The sequence below is a fragment of the Anastrepha ludens genome, chromosome 5, assembly GCF_028408465.1.
Source record: "Anastrepha ludens isolate Willacy chromosome 5, idAnaLude1.1, whole genome shotgun sequence".
Taxonomy (NCBI): Eukaryota; Metazoa; Arthropoda; class Insecta; order Diptera; family Tephritidae; genus Anastrepha; species Anastrepha ludens.
Window position 1 is genome coordinate 5,966,226 of NC_071501.1, and position 25,262 is coordinate 5,991,487.

The 25,262-nt window shown below is 36.0% G+C and overlaps 1 protein-coding gene across 6 annotated transcripts in view; it reads left to right on the forward strand.

Moving 5' to 3' along the window:
• Positions 1–11,028: 11,028 nt before the first annotated feature.
• LOC128862739 (serine-rich adhesin for platelets-like) overlaps positions 11,029–25,262 on the forward strand; it is a 133,893-nt gene continuing 119,659 nt past the window's right edge. For 5 of the 6 annotated variants that reach the window (XM_054101435.1, XM_054101441.1, XM_054101442.1 and 2 more), the window contains exon 1: positions 11,970–12,618. The gene's annotated coding sequence lies outside the window, so the exon portion shown is untranslated. Of the gene's footprint in view, positions 11,335–11,969; positions 12,619–25,262 lie in introns of those variants that run through there. The other variant, XM_054101436.1, reaches the window with a different exon arrangement.

Here is a 25,262-nt window from a genome sequence, read left to right on the forward strand (position 1 = left end):
ACCCGACGCCATTATCGTGTAGTCGTCGGCGTAGGAGACCAGGGAGATTCTCTCTGGTGGTTGGGGGATTTTCAAGATATAAAAATTGAAAAGCAAGGGTGAAAGGACACCACTCTGCGGAACTCCTTGCTTTATTTTCCTCTATTTGAATGTTTGGTCTCGAAATAACACCGACGAATGACGATCACTCAGGTAGTTCGCGGTCCACCTCTTCAGCCCTGGCTCGACTGTAAAATGTCATCTAGTAGCGTGGCGTGGCTGGCTGTATCGAAAGCTTTTTTTAGATCCAACGCTACTAGGATAGTCCTCTCGCAGGAGCGGTTTTGGTTAAGTCCGGGGTTTACCTGGGTGTTAATGATGGTGAGTGCCGTGGTTGTGCTATGCACTCTTCGGAAACCATGCTGGTGTGAGGCTGGAGTCAGGTGTATCGTAAAGAGTAGGAGTAAAAGGGCTTCAAGAGTCTTCACTACTGAGAAAAGGAGAGTTATCGGACGATAGGACTCCCCTTGGCCCAGTGACGTCGCTCTTCTAGCCTTAGTTATATGAGGAGTGGCATTTTATTTTATGAAATCCAAGCCCCAATCTATATAGCATTATTTTCCGAAATTCGTATACATTTTTTCCTGCCCATTTTAGTACAAGAGAATGAATAATGGAGTATCATCATCTACCCCTAAAACTCCACTGCGAGAAGTTTGTTGTTCCTTGAAATAAATCTCAGCAGAGGTTCTTCCTGCACACAACTTGGACCAGAGGCCCAGCAGTTTACTTGATACCCATACTGGAGTAGAGCCTAAATCTTCTACCTTCATATGATACCTCGGCATTACTAAGGATCACTTCTAGTTTGAAAGAGGTCAAATCAAGCCTGACCTATAAATGACTGAATTGCAATATAAAAATGTATTAACTCTTACTGCATGAATTGATAAGGCGTTGAAAAAAAATTGTTTCACATGGAAAAAGCGTTATTTCATTGATTTATTTATTATTAGTAAGACATATTAAAATAAAAATAATGAATAAGTTTTATATTTTGATTTTTTTTACGGAACCTCATATAAAAACTAGTTGTAAAGTTAAGAAAACAGTTGAAAAGGTTGTTTTTGCAAAATAAATTTTTGAAGTGAAACTTCTTAGGCGTCGATGGAGGAGCGAGAATGGAGAGTAAAATTTCAAGGCCATGCAACGTTTTGGGCATTTGCGTTTCGCGAGAGAGAAAAACGATATAACGTATAGGAAAAGGAGAGAGAGAGCTATACCTTATATAGATCTTAGATACACTTTAGGCTATTTTTCCTGAGTTTTTCCTTGTGGTTGCTAATTTCTAGTGAGAAATAACACTGCCTACTTTTTAACGTTTGTTTGTTGGTGCAAACTTGTAGGAAATATATTTAGTTATATTTTCTTGGTACCTACTGTTTGGGGCGTTTTTTGGTCGTACTATAAAGTACTATCCATTCCGGCGTCGGATTTATGCGTTGTTGCCACGGTTTGTGTACGGCGTTTACCTACACCGGTCGACCTTTCTCCGTTTTTTGTAAATTTTGTCTATTTGTATTCTCTGCAAATGTTGTGAATTTATTTAGATATATATTGTTTCTCTCTCTCTCTCATTCTCTCTCGGGTCTCTCCCTCTTTCTTTGTCTGCCTTGAAAGTTTCACTTCTGTTATGTGTACTACGCTACACGCACTTTTTTTAAAGATTTTCTTAAGATTTTTTAGGTAATGTTGCTGAATTTATAGCAACTCTCCGAATATAAATCTGGCTCAAACTGTTAGCGTAGATCTGACAGTCGAGGGACGTCCGTACGGAGGTTTTTTGGCGTCGATTGCTGAGTCTATTATGATCTTGTAAGCAAATAATCCAAAATCGTTCTTCGGAATACTCATCTCATTAGGCTAGTATGAAAATTTGAGTTATTGATATCGCTAGCCAGTTCAGTTGCGCACACTTACCCACATCAGAAGCTGCAATCGTGGCCCATTCATTTATGAAACCTCGGAATTTTGCACCATATAAAAAACCGATGCAAACCAATTAGAATCAGCTTAGAATTAAGAGGTTTTTTGTATGGTGAAACTCTCTACAACCATTTTATTACAGAGATGTACCGGGACCGAAGCTTCTTAGCTTTAGACTAAAGTACGTTTTTTGCTGTTGCTCACTACCAAGTTAGTCTTTCATGCTTTTACTTTTCAGGCATTTCAAAGGTATTTTTCGGCCTTTAGTTCATTTAGGGTTTTTCGTCCATTCACCCAATTTTCAATAAATCGCTGATCCGCTATACAGAACTAAGCTCAGAAACATTTCCTGTTCTTCAAGCACAAAACTATTCACTGAAACACAAAGTCTTAGATCACCGCATAGACTCATACCGACAGTTTCAAGAACATGATGATTTCGGGAAAAAGCTAACAGCTAACAAGCAAACAAAAAAATGTACAATTGAACAATAAACTGATATTTGCAACCCGCTCTTGCATTCGCTCTTGCAGAAATAGTGAAACATTTCGAAAATCAGGCAAGGCGTCATCGTTATGAAACGGAGTGTAGCATACATTTTTTATGTTTTTTCCACACATTTATGCTCAAAATGTTAACAAATTAAAGCACACTTAACACGCATGTGAAATTTCATTAGAAACTTGGCTAATGTTAAGCAATTTAATTAAATTTCAAATTTTATTCCGCTGGAATAATTCACTTCTCAGTTATGCGTTCGCATGCTTTTACGTGCGTTCACATTTCGATGCGGCTGCTGTGGGAAACTAATTATTTTTATTTTTTTATTATTACTTTTTTTTTTTTTCATTTTCTGAGTTTTTGCAGAAAAACCACCACTCTCGCCTACGATTGTTTAATCTGCTTTCTCAGCTGCTTGCCACTTGGTGTCATAATTTTTAATTGCATTACTTTACCTTTCATTTTCACGCAACTACCCACCAAAAACAGAAAAAAGTAGCATATCGAAATAAAGGCCGCACAACAAATATTCATTTTTTGAACGTAAACAAAAAAAGAAAAAAATTTATATTTAGCAAAAAGTGTTAATCGCGTGCAAAATCAGAAATGCATTTACAATATTTGATGGCAAATATACACAGAGGAATGAGTAATCTTGCTTTCACTTTTTAATATGCGCCAAACATTAAAAAATAAAACACATCAAAGTACAAGTGCAACGTTAATAGTTCATAAAAACTTAGTTTAAATAGAAAAAATAATAATAAAAAAAAGAAATTACAATACAAAATAAACAAATAAAAGTAAAGAGGTTGTAAGTAGGCAGCATAAAAAGTGATTAAGCATTGTAACGGTTTTTAATATACATACACACACCAGCACAAATTTATAGCATTTTATTATCGGACAATCAATGAGTGAACGCACCTTTTTGAACCGCTTCTGCTGAAGTGTCTGCAGTCAGCGATGTCAATCTTCGGCTGAATTGCGAGCTGTGTCTCTCCCTTCTAGCACATTTTTCTCAGCGGTAAACAAATGACGTGTAGCAAGTAGTCTTAAATTTTTACACGCTCCTCCAATAGCATATTTTTTACATTTATTTTGCCTCATTTACAATGGCAATGACTTCGAATGCGAATGTGAAAATTATTCATAAAAATATCTGCTGTAGCGGGCCATGTGAAATTTCACAATTAAAGTGCTTTCAAGTAGCTGCACATACACATACTTACACACATATTTATGCATAATAGGTACATAGGTACTCGTAGAGTAATAATCATGGAATTGCGAAACATTTGATTTCGCATTGTTTTAATTATGAAGTCATCGCAATATTTGCTTGCGCGTAATATTTTGCGGCGCCAAATGAAAATTTGCGCACAGGGGCAACTCGTTTATATTTTTAGTACAATAAAATTCCATGTTCTTTCAACTCATGAAACGCCGCTATTTTCTGGAAATTCTTTGTAACTTAGCTGTAGCCTTTTAGCAACGATCTTCATAAATGGGCTTCGTTCCTAGTAAGAAATACTCACAATTTGTGATTTCACTTTCAGTGGAACTGGTTCGAAATGGATATGAGTATGTCTCATGAGTGATCTGGGAAGATTTAGACTACGATCTACCTCGAGATGCGCAGTTCAGTTTACTAAAGAATTTCAAATGGTTTTCTGTTTTAGTTCCTAAGGAAGCAAACAGATATGATGTAGCGATGGACATCGATTTTAGGGTATACACCAGAAAGCAATTCATTCTCAACACTTACTTTTACCGTGGCCACGGCGACCATTTGGCCGATATTTCATACGTAATTGAGCCATACCAATATTGTCATAATAAAGAGAAATGATAATAATTTCCCAAAAAAATTGTATCTTATTCAAAATCAACACCGGCCCTTGAAACTTAACCACCCATTTCTATTAATTTAGCTCATATATATAAAAATAATAACAATTTCAAAAAATATGTGCGTAGGCTCAGAGAAGTTATATTTCGAGCTTCGAGAAAAAAGGAAAATAGGAGAATATCGAAGCGAACCAGGTAGGCTAAACTCATGTTGCCCTCATCCTTAGATAGGTAGATGGGTATTTGCCTGCAATAAACAGATAAAACTACAGAGAATAAACACGTAAAAGTGTTTGCGCCTAAAACTTCATCGTTTCGATTTTAATGAAATTTTGTGCAAAATCGAGGAGAAAATATTGAGTAGCTGGCGAGATATTGGGTACATAGGAGTCACAAACTTATTTTTTTTTATGCAAGTCGTGTGGCTTTGAATTTCGGTCAAATAAATGTCGTGAAAATATAAAACACATATTTTGGTGGTATTTTTATTGTACATTCTCATAAAGAATTAAAAAATTCCAAAGTTTAAGTGAAATATATAATAAAATAAATAAAATATTTTCCATAGGATTTCGACGGCTATTTATAATAAAAATTAAAAGAATATTTCGAATATGTTTTGAGTAAAAAAAAAAATAAATATAATAATAAATAAAAAAATAATAATAAAAATATTACAAAAATGTGATAAAAAAACTAAAACAAAAGTTACAAAAATAAATATTTTTATTTAAAAAATAATCAACTTTACTTTATATAAAAAAATTTGTTTGAACATTTTTTTGCAATTTTTTTAACATTTTTTGAAATGGTTTGTTACTCAAAAATTATTTTTTTTTTTAGTGGTTTTCGAGAAGAAATTTTTTTTTTACAATTTTTGTTTCAATTTTTTTACTTAAAAAATATTGGTTTTTTATATTTCAATTTTGTTTTTAATTATTTTTTTTGACTTTTCGCTTTTACATTTTTTGTAATTATGCTTAAATGAAAGCATGGAATTTTTACTTTAAAATACCTAACTTTTTCGGATAGGAAGAAGAAGAATTTCATGTACAGTGAAACCTCGATATAAAGAAGTCGAAGGGATTGAACAAATGTTTCGTCATATCTGTAGTTTAGCTATGTTTATAGAATATATTGTAAAAACCTCGATGCAACGAAAAATGCCAAATTTAAAAAAAATATAGCTTCGTTGTTTTTTTGTTTTTCCGAAAAATAAAAAAAAAAATCAAGCACTGAATAACTCATTTTGACAACAATAAAACCATAGTGGCTTCTGCGCTCAACGCGCTTTACTTCGTTGCATAGAGGCTTTTGCTAACGGCACTTTAACCGTCAATATATAATATTCCGAAGATTTTCATTTTTGTATGAAAAATTTCACAACAACGAGAGTTTTCCAGGAAAATTTTTGTTATATTGAATATTTCGTTGTATTAAGGTTGGTTATTTCGAGGTTTCTCTTTCTGAATTTTGATCTTGAACCCATTCTTCCTCAATGGCACAATGTAATCGATCAACAGACATGAACGCAAATACGAGTAGCTGATAAGAGTTGCTTGGGTTAGGCGACGTCTGCAATGTTGGGAGCTTTCAGTGTTGGGTGCGCTGACTGTTTGCTTTGGTAGGCTCAGCTCTGATAAAAGTACCGCCTGGCCAAAGCGTAATTTAAGATCAACAACTGTAAGCATTGAATTTTCCGAAGATAGAATTTTAAAACCGGCGTACACTCAATTGGAAAAATGGAGGTTTTCCTGCCAAAAAAAGTTATAGTATGCGCAAGTTTGCTTCGTTTCAGTAATTAATACCATAAGCTTTCTGGTTCTCTCAAAAAAGCTATGGCCTTGTTGGGTTTACCACAAAGAAGTGGTTGAAATTCCTTACAATAATTCATTCATAAAATAATGCGATGCTTTATGTTAAAAAACGTAATGCTATGCTTTATATTATATTACAAAAAATATGTATTTGCTCAGCTTGTTTTGCAAAACTATATTTGCGCAAATATATTTCAATGCGTTTTTTTTAAGTGCATTACTATTTTTTCCTATTTGGTTTTTCAACATTTACTTTTAAGGCGGTGATTTAATTTTTTACTTGGTTATCTCAAACAATCTGCGCTACCACATGTCGACTTGACTGCGTACAAAAGTGCATTGGGACTCCCACTCAAAAGCTATAAACATTTCCACCAACGGCACAATAATAACAACTACTATAAAGCAGAGCACTGCAACAAGATTAAGACAGCATTTAAGCATATAAACGTAGGTTTATATTTTCTGATGCACTTATACACATATACATGCACCCATATGCATGTGATTATGTGCATATATGACTTTTCTCGCGCCTACCCACTTGCCTATCTAATTTGATATTCAGTGCACTTAAGCGAAATTCAAGCGTGCATATGAACCTATAGAGTACTTATAGGCAATACACATACATATATGGGCACATAATAGTATTTTATGAGCTTTGACGTTTTGTTGTGGGCGTAGAATTTCACTACAGTCCACTTACTTCAGTCGTGCTTTTGGTTTTTTGTAACATTTTCAAGTACCTCTCACTAGCCACTTTGCAAAAATAATGCAATTTTTTAATGATCACTGCCTTTTTAATGATTTTATTAGATAATTTTAATTAATTTAGATTTTGGTTTTATTTTTATTTTTCCTTTCTTTATTGCTTGATCTTTTACCATTATTGCCCTTTCTACAAATGTTACTCAATTCAGTTTTGCAATTTCGAGTAATGCGATTTTTTGCACTTGCAACATTTTAAATGCAAATTTTATAATTGCAAATTTCACACCGCACTTCCTGAATTGTTTATTATATATTTTTTTCTAAACTTTAATTCAATTCGTTTACATAAAAATGCAAAAGTGAATGTCTGTCTGCTTTTGCTTAAGTATGCAGTTAGTTGCTATTTTTTTACAATTTTTTGCATACCTACAACTATTCGACTTCCTCCTTCACTTTTGCCACTCATTGCAATATTTTCTGAATATATTTTTTTCTCTATAAGTTTGCAAAATTAGAGAAATAAGCAACACACTTAAGCTGAACTTAAGCCTCAATCCGCAGCTCTGTCATTGTTATTGGGTGTGAAGATCGCTCATTTACAATTTCAAGGTTTTATTATTTCCTTTTGACTTTCAAGCTTTGCTGATCGGAGATTGCACTAGAAAGGTGTAGTAAACCGTTTAATATTTGGAGCATTGAAAATTGCGTTGTTTCTGTTGGTGCCTGATTTGATTTGAAACGAACTTTCAATTAACTTTCACAAAATTTTCCCAGAGTTGTGTAAAAATTTATAAAAAATAATGTTTTGCAATTGCATTCATATTATTTTAAATGGCTTAACACGAGCCTATTTACCCTTTTACGCCCAGAGAAAAATCAATTAATTTTTTTCATAGATTTCACAAAGTTACATGCATATTAGATGCATACATACATACTTATGTACATACATTTGTCTATGCCTGGCAACATTTTCCAAAGCGTTTAAAAACCCATCTCAGCACGTTATTTGCTTCTCAAATTAAATTCTACAAATTGAGCACTGGTAAATTTCCCCAATACATGACTTTGCCTCTACTATCGGCTTTTTACGATCGTTTTCAGTTATCTACGTTTTACTCATTTGCTTGCTCACATTTTGCTCAGGCATACGACCTTCCTACATGTTCTCGTTTGATAACAACTCTGCGGTGTGTTTCCACAATAAAAGAGTAGCCACAAAGCAAGTGGTTAGTAAAATAACTGCATATACAACAAACAAAATGATAAACATTTTTGTTATTCGCAGCTGTGTAAGAAAATGGATTAAAAATTACTGAGTATAATAACTTTGAATAACCTTCATCCCTAGAACCAGGTATCAACATTGACTAAAACTGACTCCCTAGTTGGTGTTGGAGTCGAGCTGTTTACGAAACATGGTTATGGTTACATTTTTTCCATACTCAAAACAGATATAAGTTGCATGAGAGGAAATATGTTTGAAGGAAATTGAGCTGCTGGTCGCACTTAGGTCGAGATATTTCTGAAAGTAGTGTTTGCAACCGATTTTACTCACTCACAAGGACTCTACCATATTTTTGCTTCAGTATTCGAGGGTTTCGAATGTCGATCAAATTTTTGAGGCATTCCTTATATCTATCGTGCAGCCACAGTGAAGAACGAAGGAGAAGTTCAATGCTGAATGGCTCTATCGCTGGTGAGCCATTTTTTCAAACTTCTGTGCTTCTCGTATTCTGTAGGAATAGAATTTTTGGCAGTCGACGACAGTAAATGCATACTTTATGTGTTCCTGTCAGCTTCTAAAGTGCCTATCTGCGTGAGCAGGAACAACGAGGCCTAATCGATTACTGGAGAGCCCAATCGGGCATGCGGGAATCGAAAAGATTCATAGATCCAGAGCGGATAAAGGCAGAAGCCATACTTAACCTAAGCAGGAAGGCATAAAACTTTACACTGAACTACTAACAGGACACTGTAAACTTAATTATCACATGAAAAAGATAGGTATGATAAAAAATGATTCCTGTAGACTCTGCAAAGCATTGGCACGATGCTACCTAAATTACTTGGGAAATGGGGCTATAGATCCAAACCTCCTGGTAGAAATTCAGCCTACAGCAGTTTTAGGATTTATTAACAGCCTAAAACTGTTTGAGTAGGGTACATGGCTGCAATCAATAATACTAAAAATAAAATGTGTTCCTATATTTTTCGGCTGCCCACCTTTTGGTTTCATTTGTTTATCGATTTCTATGCGGCTTATGTTATGTTCCCAAACACCTAACAGAAGTGTACGCGCCAATTAATTATTTATTTTATTATGTCCAAAAATTATAAAGGGTGATTTTTTAAGAGCTATAGGAAAGTTTTTCAAAAAAACACACGCAAATGTTGATCGCGACTGCGCTTCAAATGGTCCATCCGCTTAGTCCAATTTTGGCATACTCTTTCCAATGTTTCGGCCGGTATCTCCATATAAATGCTTTAATGTTGTCTTCCAATGCGTTAATTGAAGCAGGCTTGTCTGAATAGACATGAGCTTTAACATAGCCCCACAAAAAATAATCTAAAGGCGTTGTATCGCACGATCTGGATGGCCAATTGACAGGTCCCGAACGTGAAATAAAATGTTCACCGAACTCGCCCTCAACAAGTCCATTGTTACGCGTGGTGTGTGGCATGTGGCACCGTCTTGCTGAAACCACATGTCATGCAAGTCAAACTCTTGTATTTTGGGCAAAAACAAGTTGGATATCATTTCACGGTAGCGCTCACCATTCACAGTTACGTTACGATTCGCAGCATCTTTGAAGAAGTACGGTCCAATGATACCTCCAGCCCATAAACCGCACCAAACTGTGACCTTTTCTGGATACATTGGTAGCTCTCGCAATTCTTCTGGCTGATCTTCACTCCAAAACCGACGTACCTATTGATCCAAAAATGAGCTTCGTCGCTGAATACAATTTTTCGACTTTAAACTTTCTTAACAGAACTTTAAACTTTCTTAACATTATAATAAAATTCAATGATTTGCAGGCGTTGTTCGTTTGTAAGACGATTCATGGTTAAATTATGGACCAAACTGAAAATGTTTGACAGTGAAACAAAACACTAAACGTGGGTCAGCTGTTTAAACCAACTGTTAAAAAGATAATAGCTAAAAAAGTGCCCGTTATAAATAGCTACTGTGCGACTTTTACCTTTCATTTAATTAAGGCTTAACCTGAGTTAATTTAATTTATTTCTTTAATTTCATTTAATTATTTTGTTTTTACTAATTGTACGTGACACATTCTGTTCTGTTATGTTAAGTTATGTTATGTTATTTTATGTTATGTTCTGTTATGCTATGTTATGTTATGTTATATTATGTTATGTTATGTTATGTTATGTTACGTTATGTTATATTATGTTATGTTATGTTATGTTATGTTATGTTATGTTATGTTATGTTATGTTATGTTATGTTATGTTATGTTATGTTATGTTATGTTATGTTATGTTATGTTATGTTATGTTATGTTATGTTATGTTATGTTATGTTATGTTATGTTATGTTATGTTATGTTATGTTATGTTATGTTATGTTATGTTATGTTATGTTATGTTATGTTATGTTATGTTATGTTATGTTATGTTATGTTATGTTATGTTATGTTATGTTATGTTATGTTATGTTATGTTATGTTATGTTATACTATGTTAAGTTCTGTTATGCTATTTTATTTTTCGTTTTGTTGCTACGTTTTGTAATGCTATATTACGTTATGTTAAGTTATGCTGGGCTATGGTATATTACATTACATACATATATGTTGTTCTGTTCTGTTATGTTAACTCAGGTTGTATTAAGTTACCACGTTAATTATGCTGTGTTGCGTTACTATATTTAATTTCACCTTTTTATTAACTTTTTTTATATATTTTTGCGCATCAACTAACATTTTTCTTTGCCCTTAGTTCGTGTAACTGAAATTGCATTGAAGTATTGTACAAATAACCGAGTATTGTTTGTTGATAAGAACTCATTTTGCTATCGCCAAACAAAAATACACAAACAACGTAACGAAAAAATTGAATAACAGTTATAAGCGAGCAACAAAACCAAATCGTCCGAACATTAGCTTACAACCGATAGTGGCTCCGCTCTTTTTAGTGGGTGACTGTGTCAGACGCTATTTGCGCCTCGCTGGACGCGCACCAATAACCCCCGGCTCAAGCAGAGTGATGACATAAACTATACTCTGTATGCACACGCACATACACAAATGCTACGGGTATTAGATGGTTAAACTGCGTAAATACTACGCGCTATCGGTGCTTTGATAAAGTAACTTTGTTTTTATTACTTCGCGACTGATCAGGTGCATTTCCATCAAATTAACACCTTAGCATGTGCCAAACGGTCATAAGTGAATGATTTCACAGAGTGCAAAGACTTGTGCGATTGAGTGTATGAGAAGAAATTAATTTTGCTTGGTGAGTTGTTAGATAAAATAAATATTACTCATACGACCCGGTGACGTGCAAGCTAATATTTATGTGTAAATATGTGAATCGAGTGATATGCGCCTACTCGTGAGCAAAATTTTTGTACATACATATTTTTTTTTCTCTTAAAAATATTCCATGGCACAACTTTACAAGCTACTATATATGCCAGTGCATGTGGATATGTGCGTTGTAAATATTTTAATGTGCTTTTAAGTGTCGCAAAGATTGTTTTTCGGCGGACGCCACAGCGCGCCACGCACTTAAGGTTTCTGATATGTTTTCTTTTCGCTTAACGAAAAATGCTCTTAATATTATTGTAGTTTCTTTGATTGTGCTCATATTGTGCTTGTTGTTATATTTGGTGTTTTTTTGGTTGTTTTGGTTTTGTGGCGAATTGTGCTTTGCCAATGAATCTCACTTGTGTATTTCCTGTTGCCTTTGCTTACATTATTGTACTCGCTCCGCAGTGTTGTGCTCCGCTTATTTGACTTTATGAGTCGCTTTTATCTGCAACCACACAATGACATATTTATTTATGCATAGTTATATATTTTTGGGTGTTTTTGTAGTGCCTTCAAATGAACGTACGAGTATTCCTTACCTCTCATGCATCAACAAATTCAGTGCACAAATTCACCTCAACGTGGCGAGTAGGTGGTTTTGCTGTAGAAATTTACGACCAAAACTCAAAAGTAGGAAATTTTTCCTACAACGAAAAAAATAAACAAACGAACTTGTAGCAAGACCGGCGCCTGTTTGTAGTGTGTTTTCAAAAAGAAGCATGTAATTATTTTGACAATTGAATTTCGAAAAAAAGCTACACATTATAATTTGTGCAAATTCTCTCAAGAGCAAAGCGAAACGTGAGCGCATCAATATTTGTTGTTGTTTTTTTTTTTTTGTTTGGTGCTTGCAGCGTATGCAATAGAATTTGTGCGCTCTCAATCTGCATATTTACTAGCTCATTGTGCGCCCGGGATCTGTGTTTTAGCTTTAGTTAATTTTTCGACGAAATTTTATCAGTAACGTTTTGAAAATTCCCAGCATGAGGAATAGTGAAATAAAATAAATAATTTATTACATTTCGAAGAATGTGACTTAATGCGAAAAAAGTGTTTGCTTTAAAAACAAACCAAATCAAACGACAACGATTTCTGTAACACTTTAATTGTGTACCAAAGAAGTGTCTAAAGAAGTAAATCTTTAACGACTAGCAACCAAAGTGCCTAAAGTATTATAGAGCAACGAAAAATAGTCTACCAGCCACAGGTGTGTATAATGACTTATTTTTGTGGGTGATCTCATGCGGCAGGTGTGCATAGCGGTACGCTTTTGAAAGTGATCAGATGCCTTTGTTCTTCGCCCCTTAAATTGTGAATTTTAACGCTTTTAAAGTGCTAATGATTTTTTAGAACCAAAAATTGTAAAAAATAATAAACTTTAAAAAATCACGCAGTTTGGTCCAAGAAAGAAAACCCTTGTTACAGAAAACTAGATTTTTCAATTTTGTTTCAGAAATAAAAGTATCACATACTATCTGTTGTATTTTCTACCCAATCAAGAATACATTTTAATACTTAACGCGCCTGAGGGGAACTACCGAAAATAAAAGTTCCGAAACTCGCTTGGTTCAGTTGGTAAAACTAAATGAAGGAGTGAAACATTAACCTTTATAATGAAGATTGTTTAGTGATTTTCCAAATGCAGCATTCTATGCGTATTTATGTTATTTTATTTTAGTTTTCTATATTTGTGATCCAAATCTTGAACTGAATCTTTGCTAGCAGTAGAAAACCATCGAATGCGTTTCTCCCATAAGAGACTTCCCGTCATTGCAAAAATCTGTAAATTAGATATCAATCAGTTGGAAGCCAAAACTTTTCGAACTTTTTCACTCGAATTCGTCAGATGAGCTTCCTTGCGCAACTCTTCGAAAAAACACAAAAATTAATTCAATGTTAAAAACAGTAAAATTGGTAATGAAAACATTAAAAAAATTTGAAATATAAACAAATATGCATGCAAGATATTTTTACGACATTCGCTATTTCAGAAGCTTAAAATTTCATTCTTAGGTATTGTAATTTTGTAGAAAGTAGCCAAGTTTCATAAAAAAAATTCCCTTCAGGTCTTCTGAACAGACTTTCGTTTTGAGATATTGGTTACAGAGTCCAACAATTTTGCAAATATTCTTCAATGCCCACAAATGCAAAAAATTATGAAAGAAGATATCTCGACTTAGCCGAAGATTGTGCTAGTTCAGAGGGTCTGAACTTTTTTTTACGCAGGCTTAAAGTCTTAAAACTTTAGGCGAAAATACGCATAGTTTAGCGATCACCGTAGTCGAATGGGTTGGTACCCCAACCATTTGGAAGTGCACTGACTCTTGTCGTTTCTGTGATCAATCCCAGGATACTTCAATGCACCTTCTCCTCGAATGCGATCGCTATAGCCCGGAGAAGGTAAAGACATTTCGGCCATTTGCAGCCACAAGAACAGCACCTATACGATATAGAATCCCAGAAGGCTATAAAATATCTTGGCATGTACATTGATGCCAGACAAACATTCAGGGAACATCTTAAACTTGTTAGCGTGAAGGCGACAAAGGTTAACAACGCACTTATGGGCATGCTACCAAACTTAGGAGGACCACAGGGTGCCAGGAGAAAAAATCTTTCCACTGTGACAGACTCCATAATGTTGTACGCCTCTCCAATCTGGGCTGGAGCAAAAAAGTGCCACTTTAAAGAACTACTGCAGGTCAGTAGAACAAGTGCGTTGAGGACCGCATGTGCCTATAGAATGGTGTTGGACGATGCAATCTGCGTCAAAGCTAGCAAAAAGCCTACAAACATACGGGCAAACTTACAGAAGAGGTTGTACTGACCGCGAGGCATGAAGCCGACAGACGAATTCAAACAAGCAGAACGTTCTACCTCGATAGCTGAGTGGCATTCAAAGTGGGACCAGTCATCAAAAGTCCGGTGGACGCATAGGCTGATCCCACGGATTAACGAGTGGATCTGTGGGAAACACGGAGACGTTGATTTCTTCGTAACGCAGTTAGTTTATCGAACAAAAAATATTCATTCAAATACATTTCTGTCTTTACTCTTATTCTTCTTCTATCATAGAATCTAAAGAGGATTTTTTTTTAGCATATGCACTTTTTTTGTTTGGTTGGTGAGGTAGGGTTCAAAATGCCTTCGCACTTACAACGACCGTCGTCTACTGCGTCGTGTGGTGTGGCCACTAAAACGATCCCTCCTCTCCTTCTGGGAAGACACCCTTCCCGGAACTGCTTTCTATATTACTTCGGGAGGGCCCAGAATGGCATCCATAAAGGACCATTTCTATTCACTCTGGGTAAATATATTTGTGGCCAGCTTTCATGTTAAAGGCTCGTCTTCTTGTACCTCTATCTGTACGGCTTCGTTTTGTTGCACTGTGTCTAGGTCAATCTTTTTCCCCCCTTGAACTTTCTCGATGTATTTCTGTACCGCGTTCTAGCTGTCCTCGCGTTCGAGCATTTTGCTTATTATGTTGCTCGGTGCGATGTCGCCAACCTGCTCCCTCAGAGCATTTCTTCACTGCCATCTGTTACAACTAAAAACGTGTGTTCAGCGTCATCGCTTCGCAGTATATGCACTTGAAATCGGTTACCTTGCCCATGCGCTATAGGTATCTCCGGAAGTATCCGTGGCCTGAGAGGAACTGAGTTAAGAAGTAGTTTCGCCGTCCATCTGCCACTCGGTTCAGTGTCCCATCGGTTTTGCCACCGCAGCATGGTTCGGCATCTGCGTTCTGAGAAGCTAGTGATGACGTATTTCTTCTTGGAGTCCCACGCATCCATTCGCTCCCGGACCATGAGGTCGACGGGTATCTGCACGCTGATCACGAAAATTGCTGCACCTAAGACAATGCGGTAGGCTGAGGCAAGTTTGAGAGCCGCTGTTCGTTGCACAGCCTCCAGTGCTTTGCGCTTGTTTTTGCAGTTTAGCACAATGTCCCATACTTTGCAGCCGTACAGGAGAATTGAGTTTGTGGCCGTCATAATTAGCTTTCTTTTGCTCTGTGTTGGCCCACCGATGTTTGCCATTAATCTACTTAGCATACCCGTGACCTTTGCTGCTTTGGTAGCCCCAAGCCGTATCTGGGCCCAGAAAGTAAGCCTGCAGTGAAGTTGAATACCTAAGTATTTCACTACTTTTTGGGTCACTAAGGACGTGTCACATATTTGCCTGCTGACCTCGAATGGCATGTGACTTCGTGTCATGAGGATGACTTCGGTTTTATGTTTGGCGAGTTCCAGGCCGTGGTCCTCAAGCCATATGCACTTGAACCCCTCATCTTCTACCTTAATCAGCATTTTTCATCTTTTCTCGAAACAGGTATAATGAAAGTTTATCAACACAGTCTGTTAGAGGGTTAAATTGTTCAATTTTACTGGGGTTCACCGAAAACGAAAAACTCGCACAGTAAGCTTTGTCCAACCCAATGTTTACAATTTAGTATAGATAGAGGATAAACACATAAAACTATGAGCATTGGGGAGAATCGATTGGCATACCTTGATAAAAAAATTCAAACCCTTTGAATTAGTATTGTCCTCGGCAAGTTTGATCCTGGAGATATCGTCGTTCATTGTGATTCACCAGTGTTGGACAATTTTATTTTATGTCTCTTTTCTAATATTTGGGATTAAGTATTGGTTTCTTGCGTCTTTCATGTCGTGCTTATAGACACTAGAGAATAGATACGCTGCTACTTAGGATACTTTCTGGCAATGCTCTTTGTTGTAGGCTCCATTATTTGAGTCATTCAGTGATTTTTATCGTCTTATTTAAAAATTGTATCGCTGCGTTGCCTATAGAAATAAGTACTTAATTTCAATTTTGCTTCACTGAAGACTCACTACAGCTTCGTTGGCTGGGTCATGCCATCCGAATGGTAACAAACGCTCCGGCTCTGAAAGTATGCGATGAGGTACCGGCTGGTGATGTCAGAGGAAGAGCTCCACTGCGTTGGGAAGATCGGATGCAGAAGGTGTTACTTCATTCTCTTCTATATTTCCTTTAAACATGCTAAACAGAGAGTGGTATTGAAGTAACATAGAGATATCAGCGATGTATGAAACCCCTTAAATTCCTAATTTACCACTTTAATTCGCATTGCTTTCAGTTGAACGCTAAAAGTATCACATACTTCTGCATACCAGTATATCAACTTATAGGGAGTTAAATACAATAGTTCAATCGGGGTAGTTCCACAGCCAGAGGGCATCTTGTATGCCTTGATATTTCTTCTTGCATGCGTGAGAAGATTGAGCATGAAGGATGCGTGGATGTAGTATTTGATGCCTGAAAATATCCCCGCGGACAGACTCTTGACTCTCCTGACTAGAAATCGAATATACATACCTATGTATGCTTAACAAAATTAACAGAATTTGCCATTTAATTCAATGAATGCAGTTTCCAATTTATTGCATCACAAATTCTCTACATACTTTTCTATTTGCTTTATAAACGATTTGCTTATGAATGCATCGAAGTGTCACACTTGACTCCACATCACTTTCGAAATAGTGCAAAAGTTCAATGGTCGACGATCGCACGTTCAAAAATTTTCACAGCAATACAGCGCAAAAAGCCACCAACGGATGGCATAGCAATTGGACTACGATTGGAAGACGGAACGCCCCTTTAATTGATGCAACTAATCATACTTTTAATTTCGTTACCACAGACATACTTTTCATTTCGAAAATACATGGCAATGTACACATTACAAGAAAATATTTAGCGAAAGGAAGCAGCAAACAAACAAACGTCAAAGCAAAGTGCAAAAAATTGCTCGCCAAAAATAAATAGGTAATTGCCTGTTCGATCAAAGACAGCAACGAACTACGAGTACTAATGGCATTTGTCTTCTGCTTTTCGACATTCAAACACTTTGCCGGCAGCTGACTGCCGGTCACTAGCGTACCGCGAGCTGGCACAAATGTACAAGTGGTAGTGGCGTGTTTTTGCGACTCACCATTGCGTCCTATATTTTTGACTGCCACTGCTAGGTTGCACGGAATGTGCACGCAAGTAGCAAAATTGCCCAAATTGGCTATTCAGGTGAATGTGCGACCGATAGAAATTGTTTGCCTAAAATAAAAACTCATACATACGCAAAGAGATATTAGAAAAATGTGAGGCATTCGGTTACGAATATATGCATGCTTTTGCATGAGATGTACACAGAAGGCATATACGAGTATGGGAGACAAAAGTTCGCTGCAGGTAGGCAGATAAAGGAGTTGCACCATGAAACAGTCCCTGATGCAGTGGTCTGTGATCAAAGCAACTAACATAAGTGCGGCTTTGAGCGCCTGATGTCCCATGCTGGCCAAATTCTTTTTGGAGCGTTACATGTCAGACTATCAACCCATCTCGCATGGGCTGAAATAGCAATGCTACTTGTACACCCCAATTTGTAGGTTGAGAGGTGCAAAACTATGTGATGCAAAATTACGCTTGAAGCTATGCAACTCCTCTATAGTCCCTAATAAGTAATTAGATAAGATATTTTGACTTCCAGAAGCTCTTCGTTGGGTCTAGTCGTCTGGTAAAATAGGTAAAACAGTCTATATTAGTCGTTAAAAACTTAATTCGTTTGAAGAACAAAGTCACCCAAGGCTGAAGACTATCATTGCCTTTAGAAGAAAACTCCCTATAGTAGTGAAATCTACTTTTTCTAAACTTTTCTGGGTCTCTCTTATTAAAAAGCCAGCCTAAGTTTGCTACTAATCTATCAGATTACGATTACTACTTAATCAACATTAAGTTCCGTACAGTTCTCTAAATTACTGCATTTCACTGTAATTTTGAGCCACTTGAAACATGCACTTTGAGACTAAATTAAATCGAATTTGACATTAAAATTGATCTATAAAACTGCACGTACATTTTATTACAAAATAAATAAAATTTAAAATAACATAAATAAATAGCCAAAAATTGTTAATATGTGGTGTACACTATCTTTTGAGTTTATACTCAATATTTCTTCCAAACAACACCACGAAATTTGGTCTTCACTTTAAAGTAAATGTCAGCTAAAAAATTTTACAGTTCTACCGTTCCTCCATTTATTTTATTTAATGTAATGCCACGTCACGAAGTTCATACAAAATTCTTTCCTCAAGTTATTAATACAATGCACTTAAAAGCTTAAAGATTTTTGGTTTCACTATCTGAGAGTGCACCATTTCAACATAATCTTATTTTCGTTCCTGAAAATTTATAAAACGACGCAATGTTCGGAACGTGCCAAGTGGTCGATGTGTTCGTACCGTTGATATTTAAAATCAAATTTATTGGTCATTCACACAAAATATTTGTCAAACACACCCTGTAGAGAAATGAGCCATTATAGAACTGGTGTTTGGTTTTTATTGAATCTACCTATGTAAATAGAACAGGGGCTAGTGCGGGATACCTACTTATCTAATTTCGTACTGGTACCAATTTTGATAGATGAAATCAATTATGCTCTGTGTAACTTCATCGGAAGTTACTCAACAATGTTAAAATCGACAAATTATATTTATAAGAAAAAAAACTTTAACCTATCTTTCGCAGCTTTCAATGTCTCATTAGTCGAAATGGTAGAGCGTTTGGCATAACATTTGCAGTATTGTACAGGATGAAAAGAATCATATAATTTGCCAAATCTGATCACAGCTGATATCACCTGATTTGCAGTACTCTGCTTTTGCTTTAACTTATTTTACTCTATATTCCTTTCACTTCTATGTCAGTCGATTTTTCCAAATGTGTCTGTCAAATGTTCCTCTGCAAGAAAAACTGCATATCGGACAGGTACTGTAATTTACTGCCCACTGAAATTCAGAACAATTGGCAGACAATTTTAATGAAACTTAGTCTCTGAATTAGTCTCAGAGGTCTTCGGCCTGGTCATCGACATCGCCTGACTGTTGTTAAAGGGGAGTTGCACAATTTATTTCTCAGATATACGTAGATCAGATGGAGTTCCAGTTCTTCATGCGCTATTTCGAAAATCCTTTGGCCCCAATACAATAGACGCAGCACGCAGTTAGTCCTCGGGACTCATACGCAGAAAAGCTATGTTTACCATTTCTCCCCAATTGCAGAAAGAGTTTATCATTCAGAGAAAGAGTCTATGGGAAATTTCTCAGTAAATGTTCGGGTTTGGCAGCTAGACGATTAAGGTCACTGGGTGTTCCTTTCTTCGATAGCATGGGGCAGTGCTCGAACCTAAATTCCATTAACATTATCCGTTCCTTCAACAGCTCTGGTTGGCTGCAGATATCTGCCCGCTTTAGTGCTACTTGGGGAGTGCCAGATTGGTACTTCAACCATTTTACCCATCTACCTACTAAAAGCCTAAGATACTTAATTTTTGTAAGCCTGAACAACGTTCCGTAGTTGGATAGTTTAGGCAAGCAAATTTCCAGTTTTTATTACTGCTTAATAGCTTTTTTCAGTGTTCTTCAAAAAAGCCTATATTTAACCGGAAACCTGCTTCAAATTAATAACTCTGTTAAGTTTGAGAAATATTATATTAAGTATTTCCAACTCAATAGATTTTTGAGTACATTAGAGGCTTGCTGGATACAGAGCTTTCTGATCTTGCCATCTACAAGTATATAGTTATTTTGGTTTACTTTTTTGTCATTAATTATTTCGAACTATTAGTAGCATTTAGTATGTTAATCACAGAAAATATATAATTATGCTAAAATAAAGAAAATATTAACTCCCCATTAGAAATTTATTCCATAAACGCTTTCATTAATGATACTTCCTTTAACTTTGGATTTGCCTCGCCAGAGAGTAGGCTGTTAAATTTTTTTTAAATTTGTGGTATGGCTATCACTGTTAACACAACATTTTCTGTTAAGCCAGCAAAGCTGAACAGAGATACTGTTCTGAAAGAAGTTTCTGGGCTTTGATATAACAACAATTGGAAATTTAAGCATTTAAATCCCTGTGTAAGTGCAATTAAGCAAAACAGCATTAAGGATGTAAAAAAATAAATAATTTTCATTTGATTATAACTCAAATGGGTCACAATAACTTATACCTATATGGTTATAAAATTCGAAAAGAAGACGCGAGATATATATTTCTCACGAAGAGCTGCTCCTATAAAATACTTGATTACCGTCTGGGGTGTGGCAACCCTTGGGGTCTTTCATTGTCATTATCCTTCAGCTCAGTCAGATTTGCTCTGAATTAGAATTTGTTTCACTAGTTCAAGTTTTTCCTACCGGGACACGATCAGCAGCACAAGGAATACTCTCGCGCACATACATTTGTCGCTGCTAGATTTCTGTATGATTTCTTTTACTTTCGGTTATTTTTATCAGCAAGCGTCTACAATTTTGTGAATGAGTTTTTCATTTTTTATGCCCTATTTTTTCAACTACTACCCCTTTTAGCTTATTTTTTATTTTGTATCTTCGATTTTGAGGTTTTATAGATATTTGCCTATCGACGGATCCAATGTCAAGTGATCCAAGTATTCATGACATTGCGGTCAATTCTGCGCAAAATTAGTTTATTTGTAGGCTTAAGTACAATAAGAAAGAGAAGAACTGAAAAAAATTTAAAAAAATGTGTAAAGATTTATTCGAAATTCAAAATTTTGGTATAGAGTCTTTTATTGGTAAATATCTTCACATTTTTTTTAATTTTTGTAAATTTTTTTTTTAATTTTTTAGTATACAATACAATATACTTTTAGCATAAAATATATTAATAGGACTATGAATAAGTTCGTGCGGTTTTTTTCGAAATTTGAAACTTTATTGACGTAAAATGGTTACAAATTTAATATTCAAAATATTGTCCATCGCTTACTACTACTTTTTCCCATCTTTCTGGCAATTCACGGATTCCCTTTGTGAAAAATTCGGTCGGTTTTGCCGCAATCCACGAATCGATCCATTTTTTGACTTCATCGTAATTACGGAAGTGCTGGTCAGCCAGGCCATGTTGCATCGATCGGAAGAGATAGTAATCGGATGGCGCAAGGTCTGGACTATACGGCGGGTGGGGTAGGACATCCCATTTGAGCGTTTCTAAGTATGTTTTGACCACTTGTGCAACACGTGGCCGAGCATTGTCATGTTGCAAAATAACTTTGTCGTGTCTATCGGCGTATTGCGGCCGTTTTTCTCGCAGTGCTCGGCTCAAACGCATCAATTGTCGTCGGTAGACATCCCCCGTAATCGTTTCATTCGGTTTCAGTAGCTCATAATACACAACACCCAGCTGGTCCCACCAGATACACAGCATAACCTTCAGGCCATGAATATTCTGCGCCGACGTCGATGTTGAAGCATGGCCAGGGTATCCATACGTTGCCCGACGTTTTGGATTGTCGTAATGGACCCACTTTTCATCGCCAGTCACAATTCGATGCAAAAAACCCTTTCTTTTGTGCCGTTGAAGCAGTTGTTCGCATGCCATAAAACGGCGTTCAACGTCTCTTGGCTTCAATTCATACGGCACCCAATGGCCTACCTTTCGGATCATTCCCATGGCTTTTAAACGTTTGGAAATGGTTGATTGATCAACTCCCAAAGTTTTTGCAACCTCTTCTTGCGTTTGAGCCGGATCTTGATCGAGCAATTCCTCCAATTCGGTATCCATGAACTTTGGCGGCGCACCCTCGCGTTCTTCGTCTTCCAAGCCAAAATCACCATTTTTAAAGCGTGCAAACCACTTCTGGCACGTTCGCTCAGATAGAGCATGCTCACCATAAACTTCCACCAAGATACGATGACTTTCGGCTGCTTTTTTCTTCATATTAAAATAATGAAGAAGAATTCCCCGCAAAAACACATTATTTGGCACGAAATTCGACATTTTCAAGTGTGGTAAAAATATTGTTGTTTACGCTTCAAATAAAAAACTTATACTGACATTTGTGCCTTACGACAGTAGCTCTCCAATGAATGTTTGGAAATGTGGATCGATGGAATAATAATCAAGTTACGCCATCTGTTGTAAAACCGCACGAACTTATTCATAGTCCTATTACAATAAAAACAAATTTTTTGGGAAAACAATTTAGTTTCACCATTTTTGAATATAACTTGCCACACAAGCAACGAAACCATTGATACTTTACAGGAAAAGTTTCCAGACCGTGCTGTCTTTCGAAGAGGTGATCACAATTGGCCACCGATATTTTGTGATTTAACACCTTATGACATTTTTCTTTGGGGCCACGTGAAAGAGAAGGTCTACGCCAACACCCAGGGTCGATTCAAGACCTCAAAGATGGAATTCGTGAGGCTAACGAGGACATAGGACAGCCACTTTGCAATTCGGTTATGGAGAATTTCATGAAAAGGATATTGTCCTGTAAGCGTGGTCGTGGTGGTCATTCCCTCATGTTATTTTCCACTATTAACGACATACCTTCCTCTTTATAATGAAATAAACATCCGATTATCATTTGTATTGTAAAATAGCATTTTTCTTTGAATATCAAAATAACACCTCTTATTGGCAACCCCTTTACCTAGAAAAGTGATAGGAATCTCATTATTAAACAAGCAGGGGTTACTAAGAATAGTGTAAGGAATTAATAAAATAAGAAGAAGTTCTGATCGGGCCTTTTTTTCAAAACTGATGTAAAAAGTTTATTCCCAAAAAGTTTTTTACAAAAGACTAAAATTTTTTCCAAAAATTTTTTCCACGAATTTTTTTTTTAAGTATATTTTTCCTTAAAAAAAATACAATAATGTTAAAAGAAACTGAAGATATTTCATTTAAAAAAAATTCCACCAAAATTTTGAAATTTCATTTATTCAACTTCTGCTTTCCAATATTTTCCTCGTGCAATGGACAAATTTCAATTTAAATTCACTTTTAGCAATACTGGCGTTATTCGCTTTGATTGTTTACAAACTTATTCTATGACGCATGACTTTCGTTATTCTCTATTGTACATAGTTGTTGTATTTCCAATTCTTTATTCCTATTTAATTTCTTTTCATTTATCAGCCCAACTTTTGTGTTTTATTTTGTTTGATTCGTGAATCGATAACAATTGAAAAACTTGTACTTAATTACAAAAGTACACACACACACACTACCTAGATATGGTGTAGGGTAACAATAAAAATTCCGACAAGTTCTTTTATTGCCAGAATTCCTAGAAAATTACAGGTATTCATAAACTCACGAGCTTTGCAAAAAAAAAATAATCTTGAAGCGCGAAAAGCATTATTGTTTGAAAAATTGCTATACAAGGTGGCACAAAATTAATCACCCTATCGGAAGTAACTGAAATCTGACTTAAATTTTCGTGATGATTTTTCGGTGTTGATTTTGAATAAAATACAAGTTTTTTACGAAATTATTATCATTTCTCTTTATTATGATAATACTGGTATAGCTCAATTACAAATGGAGCAAAATATTGGCCTCGGCGGCGCACCTCCTTCCGATGGTCCAAATTTTCGATGACGCTGAGGCATAATTGAGGTTCTATGCCGTTAATGTGCCGAATTATCTCATCCTTTAGCTCATGAATTGTTGCTGGCTTATCGACGTACACCTTTTCTTTCAAATAACCCCAAAGAAAGAACTCCAACGGTGTCGTTGACGTTTAGGTGTGGTCCACATTCAACATCGGCCCTTTAGTTCTCCACCTACCTTTGATATGGCTCGCCAACCGCTTAAATGCCCTCAGCAGTTGTTGACTACCGTCACTGCAAATACACTCAGAAATCTCACATTTTTTTATAAGAGGCGTTATTTTCAAGAGCCAATTACGTTTTTGTTAAATTGTACTTAAAATATGCGCCGAGCACTTTAACTACTACAATTAAATAAAAATGGAACTACAAAGAAATATTTTGTATTTTCCTCAATTCTTTGCACTCAAACATGCGCGACTGTCAAGTAAGGAAATTTCTCTCTTAAGTGAGAGTAGCCATTAAATCACCACACGAGCCATGAAGTGCGTCCGCAAGACATTTGTTTATAAAAAAATATGATATTTTTATAATTTGTTGTATTTCTTTATTCTACACTACGTGCCTTTTCAGAATTACCAACACCATCTGTGCCATTATTTTGTCTAAAGTACTGTTTTTTTGTTAAAAAAAACTCCAGCAAGTAAGATGAGTTAATTCCACCAGAATGCATTTTGTTGTTTGTTCCCATTTGGCGAATGAAAATGCTAAATAAAGTTAAGTATTTTCTGTATCGACTGTGCATTTACGCTTCCAAGTTTTCTGTTTTAATTTGCTCACACGCACGACTTATCAAAAATCACTCGAATTGACAGCTCTGACGTAGGCTGCTGTAATTTGTTAAGAATTTTTATTTTTTCAAGTTGGCGTCGTGACGGAAAACTGAAAATTCTCGCCCGCTGAAAGTGTGCTTGTGAAAATTGTGCTCAGCTGTTTATATTAAGAGCCTCTCATCTTGAAGAAAAGTTGCTTACACTCTGATACTGAATTTGAGAGTGTGTGAGTGTGTTGGTAAAAAAGTGTGATTGTGTTGGAAAGTGGAAAACAAATTTCCTAAAAATTTGCCCATGAAAACCTCAAGTTAATTTCGCTACTGCCACTATTTTTTACAAAACGCAACGCAGCTGATCTTTTGGTAGTTTCCTTGATTTTTTTCTTCTTAATTGGCGCGATAACCATTTAAGTAATTTTGATCAGTTTTTCATTGAAGGAGCATTTTTATGTGGTGGATCCCAAACACAGCGCACAATCAGATAACCTGGGTTGCTTCGCCTTTTCACATTAGCTCGCCCTCAAACGGATGTTTGGGAGCTATCCAGAGGATATTTGGATGAAGCCCGGAAGTCGTGAGCTGCTTGGACTATATGCAGAAAAACCCTCC